This window comes from Lathyrus oleraceus, chromosome 7 (genome assembly GCF_024323335.1).
Source record: "Lathyrus oleraceus cultivar Zhongwan6 chromosome 7, CAAS_Psat_ZW6_1.0, whole genome shotgun sequence".
Lineage (NCBI taxonomy): Eukaryota > Viridiplantae > Streptophyta > Magnoliopsida > Fabales > Fabaceae > Lathyrus > Lathyrus oleraceus.
In genome coordinates this window covers 368,567,605-368,578,170 of record NC_066585.1, presented here as the reverse complement: position 1 = coordinate 368,578,170, position 10,566 = coordinate 368,567,605, and the positions used below count along the sequence as shown (strand labels likewise).

The 10,566-nt window shown below is 36.4% G+C and overlaps 1 long non-coding RNA gene and 1 other non-coding gene across 2 annotated transcripts; one reads left to right on the top strand and one right to left on the bottom strand.

Moving 5' to 3' along the window:
• The first annotated feature begins 1,448 nt into the window (after positions 1-1,448).
• On the top strand, positions 1,449-1,555 carry LOC127108529 (small nucleolar RNA R71). Its single transcript, XR_007796061.1, has one exon. It is a non-coding gene; the product is annotated as a small nucleolar RNA R71 (small nucleolar RNA).
• A 6,552-nt stretch (positions 1,556-8,107) lies between these two features.
• On the bottom strand, positions 8,108-8,657 carry LOC127106315 (uncharacterized). Its single transcript, XR_007795327.1, has 2 exons — positions 8,489-8,657; positions 8,108-8,392 (listed from the first exon to the last, which is right to left on the bottom strand). It is a non-coding gene; the product is annotated as an uncharacterized LOC127106315 (long non-coding RNA).
• Between the last annotated feature and the right edge of the window lie 1,909 nt (positions 8,658-10,566).

The following is a 10,566-nucleotide window of genomic DNA, read 5'->3' as shown; positions in this document are numbered from 1 at the left end:
ATTGACCTATCCTAACAGGAACATCTTCTAAAATGCCTATCGGATATTTAACAGATCTATCGGCTAACTGAAGTGACATCTTAGTGGGTTATAATTCTCCTAAGTTTAACCTCTCACAAATTGCTAAAAGCATTAAGCTCACACTAGCTCCTAAGTCTAGAAAAGTTTTTTCGATGACATGATTACCCAAAAGGCAAGGAATGGAGAAATTTCCAGGGTCTTTATCTTTCTTTGCTAATTTGTCCTCGGAAATAGCATTACATTCCAAAGGCTTCGGATCGTCAAGTCTACGTTTATTGGTAAGGATGTCTTTGAGAAACTTTGCATAAGAAGGTATTTGGGTGATGGCTTCTGTGAAAGGGATTTCTAAATGAAGTTTTTCTCTGACTTTAATAAATTTTCGATACTGTTTATTGATCTGGGTTTGTTTGAGTCTTTGCGGATATGGTATAGGTGGTTTATATGGCGGGGGTGGTACGTAAGTTTTGTCTTTAGGTTCTTCTCCTTTTTCTCGACCTTCCTGGTTTTCAGATTCCTCTGGTTCCTTTACTTCGTCCGTGGGTTTGGTACATTCCTTAGAAGTTTCGGGTTCACTCAATCTAGGGTTTGGTGGCTCATCATAAGCGTTCCCACTTTGTAGGGTAATGGAATTGGCTTGTCCTCTTGGATTTTGTTGAGGTTGTCCAAGGAATTGTCCTCCAGGTGTAGTCTGAGGGGCTTGGTTTAAAGCTACCTGAGAGATCTGGGTTTCAAGCATCTTGGTATGAGTAACTATTTGGTCAACCTTGGTTCCTAACTGAGTAATCAATTTGTTAACATGAATGTTTTGGTTCATACACTCCTTGTTTTGTTGGGTTTGAGCGGTGATAAAATTTTCCATAATTTTCTCAAGGCTCGGCTTTGGTGGCACAGGTTGCATAGGTTGATTTGATCTAGGGGCTTGATAACTAGGTCTCGGAGGTGCATTATTTTGAATAGGGTTATTGTTTTTATAGGAGAAGTTTGGGTGATTCCTCCATCCAGGGTTATAGGTATTCGAGTATGGGTTCCCTTGGGTGTAGTTCACTTGCTCAGAGTGGGTTTCGTTTAATAGACTGCATTCTGCAGATTGTTGTCCTTTGGTTCCACATATTTCACAATCCGACGAAACTGCGGCTACAGTATTCGGGTTTATCCATATATGCTCGACCTTAAGGGCTAATGCGTCCATTTTAGCTTGCATCATGTCTATAGAGCTTAGTTCATGCACTCCTCCTTGGGCTTCCTTCTTCTCAACTGTCGCTCGTTCGACTCCCCATGATTGATGGTTTTGAGCCATATCTTCGATGAGGGCACTAGCTTCAGGATCAGGTTTGTTCATCAGAGCACCGCCTGCGGAAGCGTCGATGGTCATCTTCGTGTTATAGTGAAGTCCATTATAGAAGGTTTGAATGATTAACCAATTTTCTAAGCCATGATGTGGGCATGCTCGTAACAACTCTTTATATCTCTCCCAAGCTTCGAACAACGATTCTCCTTGGTTTTGGGTAAATCTAGTTATATGGTTTCGAAGAACGGCGGTCTTACTCGGGGGAAAGTATCTAGCAAGAAATACTCTTTTAAGGTTATCCCAAGTCGTAATGGAATTGGGTGGAAGGGAATCTAACCATGATAGGGCTTTATCTCTGAGGGAAAAAGGAAATAATCTTAAACGTATTGCCTCAGGAGAAGCTCCATTGATTTTAAAAGTGTCTGCTAATTGAAGAAATATTTTTAAATATTGGTTTGGGTTCTCAGTAGCGAGACCTGCGAATTGTCTCTGTTGCACTAGTTGCAACAGGGATGGTTTGAGTTCAAAATAATTAGCTGGGGTGGTTGGGTTTACTATACTAGAACTAGGTTCTTCATTTGATGGTTGAGCGAAATCCTTAAGAGGTCTTTGGTTTTGATCTTCGGCCATAGCTCTCTTAATTCTATTGAAAGAATAAACGTGCGCGAGCATAACGTTCAGGTTCCACCAGAGGGTATACTAAGCTTAAACTTCCGGTGCTGCGAGTTATTTGCATTGACCGGCGGGAAATAGCCTAAGTCTAAACGATATAACAACAGGAAAATGAAATTTGACGAAATTGGTCCCCGGCAACGGCGCCAAAAACTTGACGCGGTGTTTCGCAAGTATACGAACGCGTCAGAGTAATATAAAAGATTGTCGAATCCACAGAGACCAAGTGTCAATCTATCGTTATCTATTGTTATGGTGTTTATCAAAGACAATCAAAATAGGTGTTTTTAGAGTGTGCAGTGAAAAGTAAAGTATTGAATGAAGTTTAATTAATAAAGACAGGGTCGAATGTAATTCACATAATCAATAAATAATCCAAGTACTTGCTAATAGAACTGCTTATGGGCAATGTTTTCTACTTTGAAAAGAACTAATTTAACGGGAACTGTCGCTTTTGCGTATTCAGAACCGAGTTGTACTCCCTAATCAAACCCTCTTATTGTCACTTATAAAAAGACGCGCATTATGTTAGAGTAGTAAACCTATTTTTAAGAAATATAGTGTCTTGACTAAGTTGAAAAGTATTATAACCTGGATTTCTTAACCAAAAGTGGTTCTTACGAACCAGAATCTAAACTTATAAACGCGTCCGAAAATAGTTTTAAAATCTCTTTTCTTCTTAAGTTAAAATCTCCTAATGAACTAAACAAAGCGCTTTCGCTGTTTTTGAAATAGTTAAAAACAATTAAGTTTAGATAGACGTTGGACGGCTTTCGATCTTACCCAACGGAATTGAAGTGCGGGAAAACTTAAGTTGAAAGTTAAAATAGCCCTTAACTGATTCTACTAACAATTGTACGGATTATCGGTTCAATTACGATCCTTACATTCTAACCTTATAAATTTAGTTAGACATGGTAAAGTAAAAGTGAATTAATTTAAATAAAAGTAGTGCGAGGGCAGAAAATAAATAAAAGTAGTGCGAGTGCGAGGAAATAAATAATTTAAAGCGAGTGCGAGGAAAATAAATAAAGTAAAGCGAGTGCGGGAAAATAAATAAAGTAAAACGGGTGCGGGAAAATAAATAAAGTAAAGCGAGTGCGGGAAAATAAATAAAGTAAAGCGAGTGCGGGAAAATAAATAAGATAAAGATAAGTAATAAAAACCTGCTCCAATCGGAGGGTTGAGTAAATTGCAAAGCGGAAATGAAAATGGCGGCAGGATTAACTTCCTTCCAAAGTGCTCCAAACTCGATTACAGACTCTATCACAGACTCGATTACACAATTATGGTAACACTCCAATGCGAAGCGATTACCACTTTAAAATACTGAATATATGCCTAAGTGAAACAAAGTTTCTCTGAGTTTGCCTCTTCTCTAAGTTTGGATGATTGTAAAAGTGATTTCGAGTTTCTATTTATAAGCAAGTAAAAAGATAGAAATGACAAGGATGCCCTTCAACTTGAAAATGGGAGGGAAAACTTTTCCTCTTGTGGCGCCCGCCACAAGGCCATGGCGCCCGTCACAAGGCCAACCTGAGGCGCCTTAGTGGAGGTAGTGGGGAATGTGGAAGTTGAGGGAAGTTGAGCTTGAACACGTCATGGCAGGGTCTATGGCGCCAGCCATGGGGTAGGCCACAAGTACAAAATGCTGAATTTTAGGGTTTAGCTCTTTTTCACTCCTTTTCTCGATCGGGGCTCCAATTAAAGTAAAAACCTGAAAACAAAGGAAAACATAGCAATAACACAACAAAATAACAATAAAACAACTAGAATGCATGTGAAATCGGAGTCGAAAATACGGTAATTTTCAGTGTTATCAGGCTTACCGATAGGAGACCCCTTGATGGTTCTTCAATGGCGGCGCCAATTCAATACGGTAGGCGATTCTAAAATCCCCTTTCATCCCTTTTATTTTCTTCCATTTATTTTGTTGTTGTTGATTCTTTTGCCACTCTTAAATGCTTGAAACATGAAAGTTATGGTGTCAAGTGTAGTGATAGTTTATGCTCAAGTTGATTGAAGCTTCAATGTGAAGCTTCAACAACCATGGATTTGAGCTATAGTGAGGGAAGGTTGAAGAGTGGAGAATGAAGAGTGAAAACTTGAGAGAAAGTTAAGAATGAGTGGAATCAAAAATTGAAGAAGAAGAAGCTCCTTAGTGAGTGAATCATGAATGCTTATATAGAAAAATGTGAGGGATGATTAGTGGTTGCAAATTGGTTAGAAATTAGTTGGGGCTATTTTGGGCACCTTGGACAATTGCTCAAAGTAGCTAGAAGTTAGTTTGTGGAAGTTTAAGGTAGTTAGGGTGGTTAAAGCATGGATGTATGTGAATTCACATGTATGTGCATATGCTGAATTTTTAGTGAATATGAAGGAAATTGGATGAATTTACATGACACCACTTGAATACATGCTTGGCCATTTACATGGTATGAATGAATGAATTATAATTGCAATTTGATTGATGTTCATGGATGAAATGATGTATTACATGTATCCTGAATTTTTATTTTAATGTCCATGATCTATGAGGTTTTGCTTGTTGTATAGAAGTAGAATGGAAGTGATACATCGTATGAAATTTATTCATGGTATATGCATAACATGCAGAATTATTATTGAATTTGACTTGTCTTTAATGGTTTTGCATATGATGTGAATGTATGTGCATGTATTGAATTTTAGAGATGAATGACATGAATTTAAAATGATTTTTCATGTGTATTTTGTAAATGCTCATGATGCCGAATTTTGTTATATAAGTTCTAAATTTTTAAAAATAAATGTAATTTCTAACTTATTTTTATTGTTTTCTTTACAACATGGTACATGGTAATGGAGCATGAACAAGCACAATCAAGAATGGAGTATGAATGAAGACTATTGAAGTGCTTAGAATTATTTTATTCTTTTGTGTATGAGAACTACATAATATGCTTGTAATGACATAAAGTGATGTAAAGTGAAGTCATGTAAATCTAAAGATAATATTTAGTGACTTTTGAACCTTATGTATATGAATTGAAAGACCATGAATAAAAAGGGAATTATAACTCAAAATGTATGTATGGTAATGAATTCCAATGAATGCTTAGGGAATTTACCCATTAAGTGAAAAGTGATTCAGTGAATCACTTAGAAATTGAATATGTATTGAGAAATTGAAAATTCAAGTTAGATTGAATGACTTACAATACAAGTTATGTAATAAATGCAAAATGCGTGCTTGATGGATATGTCGTGCACATGACACATTTTTTTTGAACATGATGTGATGAATTAAAGAATGAGGATAAATAGGTTTAGGAATGCCTATGCTAGTGGTCAAACGTCTGGTCAACAGTGTCGACCCTGTTGACCAAAAGTCAACGACTTCTTTACTTTCCATTTTCCAAATTCGAGATATTCCCTGATTTAAGAAAAACATCATCACCAAAGAGCCTTTGAACTAATTTTTGCAAATGAAGATGGAATGGTGATATGTAGATGAAATGAATGCTTCATAACTGCATGTAGATGAATAATGTCGTAAGCCGGGTAAAAAATGAAAAGGTGGGGGGTAAATTTTGGGGTATGACACTAATCATATATTCTGCACTTATTTACCAGTACATAAAATCGGCCGATCTCTTAATACCCAATATCTTGCTTGATCTCGGATGTAATCCACTCTCGAACTTGATACACTTCGACCCCTCATCATCCATACAATTATAATATGGACATGACTTCACCAGCACTTCAAACTTAGAGGCATACTCATTGTTTGTTACTGCACACGTCCTCGGGAAATAACTTCTCTAGAAAATGATCCCTGAACACAACCTACATATTCTTAGTACCTACAACCATTAGTCTCTAACGATAATTATCCGATTAGCCTTTGCTTCCTCTGACAAGCATATGAGTACCGAACCACACCTTTTGAACTTCAGTGCAAGCCATCACTTGAAAAATCTTCTCAATCTCTCTGAGCCATGTATGAAAACCCTCCGGATCATACCTGCCCTTGAAGGTTGTCAGATTATTTCTTTGAAACTTCCCCAATCCATGGAGTTCATCGCCAAACTGATTTCGCTGACTCTGTTGCGTCTGAGCCATCGTCTCCAAAGCATCAGCAATTGCGCAATTGTTTCTTCCAGCCATTACTTTGCACACCAGCAAACAACTATTAAAAGAAACATGCATCGATAATGTTCATACGCATGTCACGTAAAGGGAAAAATCAACATTATAAAAACATGGTCGAACAGACTAACCTGCTCTGATACCACTATGTAATACCCTACTTCCCGAATCAATAAATAATTAAATATAACACATAATCCTTCAAGTATGATGTTACTCATACATCAACCAAATATGCATGAACCACATAATTATAAATTAAATAATTTGATAAGCAGCATAAATTATAAAATAGTCGACATAAAAAGCGTCAACAATAATAAATTTGAAAAGTGGTTCAATATCAAAAACAAAGGAAAGATATACAACGTGAAACAAATAAAAGAACGCCAAGCTCCCCTCGTGTTACATATCAGAGCGACTCCAACTATAGACCCGATCAACAATCAACTAAAGAGGCACATCATCATCCTCTACTTTAACCTTGACTTATCAAACCTATTTAGTTTGGACATCCCTCTAGGCGCACATCCTCCTCTCGAGACATTCATATCTTTATCACTATTGTTAATTTTCAAATCTTACACCTTTAAAATTTCCTTGAATATCGTTAGTATTTCATCCTAAGTAATAATACCTTCTTTACCTTAAATAAGGACATCCTTGAAGTCTTCAAAGGGTCTGACTAATGAGATTAACAAGAGTATTTAACAAGAGTATATTCTTGTCCTAATCACCAATCTTCACCTTAATGTTCTTCATATCATCGATGTTCTTGTGAAATCTGTCAGCTGCTCCACGATAGATTTATTCTCTATCATTCAAAATGAGTAGAGTTATTATTTCATACACAACCAGTGAGGCAAAGACTTGGTCATATACAAGGAATCAAGTTTTGCTCACATCGAAGAATAAATCTTCTCGCTGCTGACTTCCGTTAGAACTTTATCTCTAGGCACAAGATAAAAGCACTTTTGGCCTAATCCACCATCTTGGCCTTCTCTAATCCAGTTAGACATGCAAGCATCAATGTCTTACCCTTAAATGCTTTAATACACTTTATTGTGTTTCACTTGCTTGTATATTCATTTTCCATAATCCAAAATAGTTATCTCCGAAAAACTTCTCGATATCTCATTTATTAGTCATGATGCTCACTTGTAAACAAAAACCCTTTGTCCCACAATGGACACCACTTGTGATGAAAACTCTAACAATTCTAGGAATTTTTTTATATGTTCAAACAAACTAAGTTCTCGTTGAATTTAACACGAATGCTAAAATCATTGAGAGTAAAGATGGGCGAGACAAAGAACAAGGATAACCAAAATAAATAACATCAAGCAAGAAAAATAACGTAGAATAATTGATAGCAAATTCATTTCAGCCTACATTCTTAAGGTTATCTAAACAAGAATGTTAAAGATATATACTTATAATCGTTGAAACTCAATCGATACCTAACAAACCCAAAACACAATCCATTAATCGTTAAAAAAAAATCATTATTATCATCTTATAATATTTTTTATATTAATTTAGAGCATCTCAAAGTATATCTTCTTATAAGATATTAATAATATTCTAACATTAATGAACAAAGAAGTGAATCCAAACAATCAACCTGATACGCGCGGACCGCTCGGACCGTACATATCGTCCATCGACTGCGTCCACCTGCCACCGCCAATGGCCGTGACATGCATGATTGTCCCTACGACTCGAGCATCCTGCATCGTCATTCTTACTCCTTTTGGACTTTTTTTTTATTTCTAACCATCTCAAAATATATTTTTTTAGGTCGATGTTCTAATCCCTTACCATCTTTACAAACCGATGTTACAAAACTTATAATTTTTTCTCATTTGTGTCTTTTATAATGAGTTAGAGTATAGCTAAAACACCCCATTAATAAAATGTGGTTATAAAAAACTTTAAAAATAAACCGTGTATGATAGGGTACATTGCAGTTTGGTATTGAAGGTACAACGCTTTTTCCCATAATAGTTTCAGCAGTTTTCATTACCATTCAAATAAAATTGGCCGTAAAAAGTAGAATCACAAATAACTAGTGGTCTCCAAATTTTTTTAACGAGAATAATTATTCTTCTGCAATTTAATTACAAATCAACAACAGATCTCATCAATAATTATGGCAACGTGGTTGATCTTGCCTCAAGCGACTCACACTCACAGCATAAGTAAATCTCCCCCTCTTACATTTAGGTCGTCGATTACCTTGGCCAAGGAGTCTTTTCATACTCATTTCATATAAATCTACAACAAATTGAAACTTAATTATGATCCACTAGTTCTCCAAAATTTTCTAAAACCAAGAAAAAATGATATTAATATATGGAAAAGCTTACTTACCAGAGTTTAATTTAGAAACATTAGGAATGTTCCTTGCTGATGGTTTGGTAGAAAAACTCAAAACACAGAGAAAGAGAATCACCCAAATAAGCAAATACCTCATTGAAGCCATTATTATTCTTTCTAGTTCAGTTTTAGAATATAGTAACACATGCTGTAATATATAATCCAAAATCGGTGGTGGTAGTAGTTGCCTAATTGTTTATCAAGCTTTTATTTAGTTTGATAACCTAACTACTTTCCTTCTTGGATGCTTCCTCGTAAATTAAGTCAACTCATTGAAGGACAATATTGTCAAAATCGCATGTATGAGTATCTTTCTATTTTAACAATTCAGATTCCATGAGATAGGGACGATGATCATGGTCGTACATTAAGTGGTAGAGCTTTACCTGATTTTAGGAAAGTACTAAGACAAATTGAAAAATGTATGATGTAAATAAATTATTTATATACAATCTTGAAATTGAAATTAATCCAGTGGTAAGTATTTTATTTTGTAGAAGTACAAATGCAGGTTGAATTATGAATTTTGTATTTATTCTCTTCCGGAAAGTTTCATGCACAACACTATAAGTCTTTGATGACCGGAGAGAAGTGTATATGGAAGGTTATCACTCAAATACTCAAATAACTAAAATTAAAGAGATGAAATTAGTAGTTTAATAATTGGACTAAATGTCCAACCGACAAAATCTCTTGTTTAAAGTTCAATTGATTCAATCAATTAAATCTACAATAGAATTATTTATTAAACATATAAGTAAGTAAATTAAAAATATAGAATTAATTAAATTTCATAGATAACTCATACACAATCATATATTTAAAACTTAATAAAAATAAATATTTTAAACATCTATCACAGACTTAATACAACAAAATATGAAATTTTTATGAAAATAACCCACTTTTTCAAGAAAATTCCCAAAATACCCCTGGTTTAAAAAAAAATCCCAAACAATCCCACTTTTAGGAGGAGTCGCCAATTGAATTGGAGACTCTTCTTAAAAATTGAATGGAGGCGCCAATTCAATTGGAGACTCCTCCTAAAATGCTTTTTTTTGGTAAATGGTATACGTGATAGATAAATTTGATATAGGACCAATTGATATTAATAAAATTTTCCGTTTACATAAAGAAACCTAATGGTGATGACCGGGATCACCTAACCGACCTCCGGTCCCACATCCTCTAGCTACCCTAACCAGTGGCCCTAACCCACGTTGATGATTCGGTACCGGTGTTTGAGCATCTGAGGAGCCAGGAGCGTCACTACCAACTACAGGAGAAGGTCTGTTGAGGTAGTCAGACAAGTCGGCATAGTCTTCAGTATGCATCGATGGTGTACCGCTGTAGCTGAGCTCATGACCCATGCTAGAGAAGTTGGGATGTGGTTGACTCATTGATGGGCGACCGGGACGGTTGAAGGGAGACATGGGTGTGAATGATGCGTCGAGGAAAGGTTGGAAAGGTTGTTGGGGTGTTTGGTAGAGATAGGGTTGTTGGATGTTTTGGTTTTGTGAGGTTTGGGCTTCTTGGCTACGGTAGGAGGAGGGGCGGTTGGTGTTGAATGATCGTTGGGTGTTCTGGCTTAGGCGACTTTGGTAGGGTGATGGGGTAGGTGTGAAGCGATGTTGAGTCTCAGGTTGATGGTCAATTTGTTGGTGGTGGTATGAGGTATGCTCTTGGTATTGGGGTTGGATGTATGGAATTTCTAGTTGTATGTTTGTGTGTTGGTTGAACGGAACGTTTGACGGACAGGGGGTTGTGTGTATCCGGTCTGACACTGTTGTTAGGGGTTTGATGTTGAGGTGTCAGGTGTGTAAGTCATATGGCATGGGTCGTACAAGTACATATCCTCGGCGATGAACTGAAAACCAACCGATCTGTACCAAATCATGTAGGTACGACTTGGTTTTTCTTCAGTTGGCTTGACTGTGTCAGTTAACACATGGTCATGACGGTGCTTCAATTTGCGACACTCTGATCTTGCGAAACTTTGCCATGGATTGAAGTTCCATTGGTCATTAACTTTGCGCTTATGCCATTGTCCTAGGCTAGCTGGGGGATCTGGG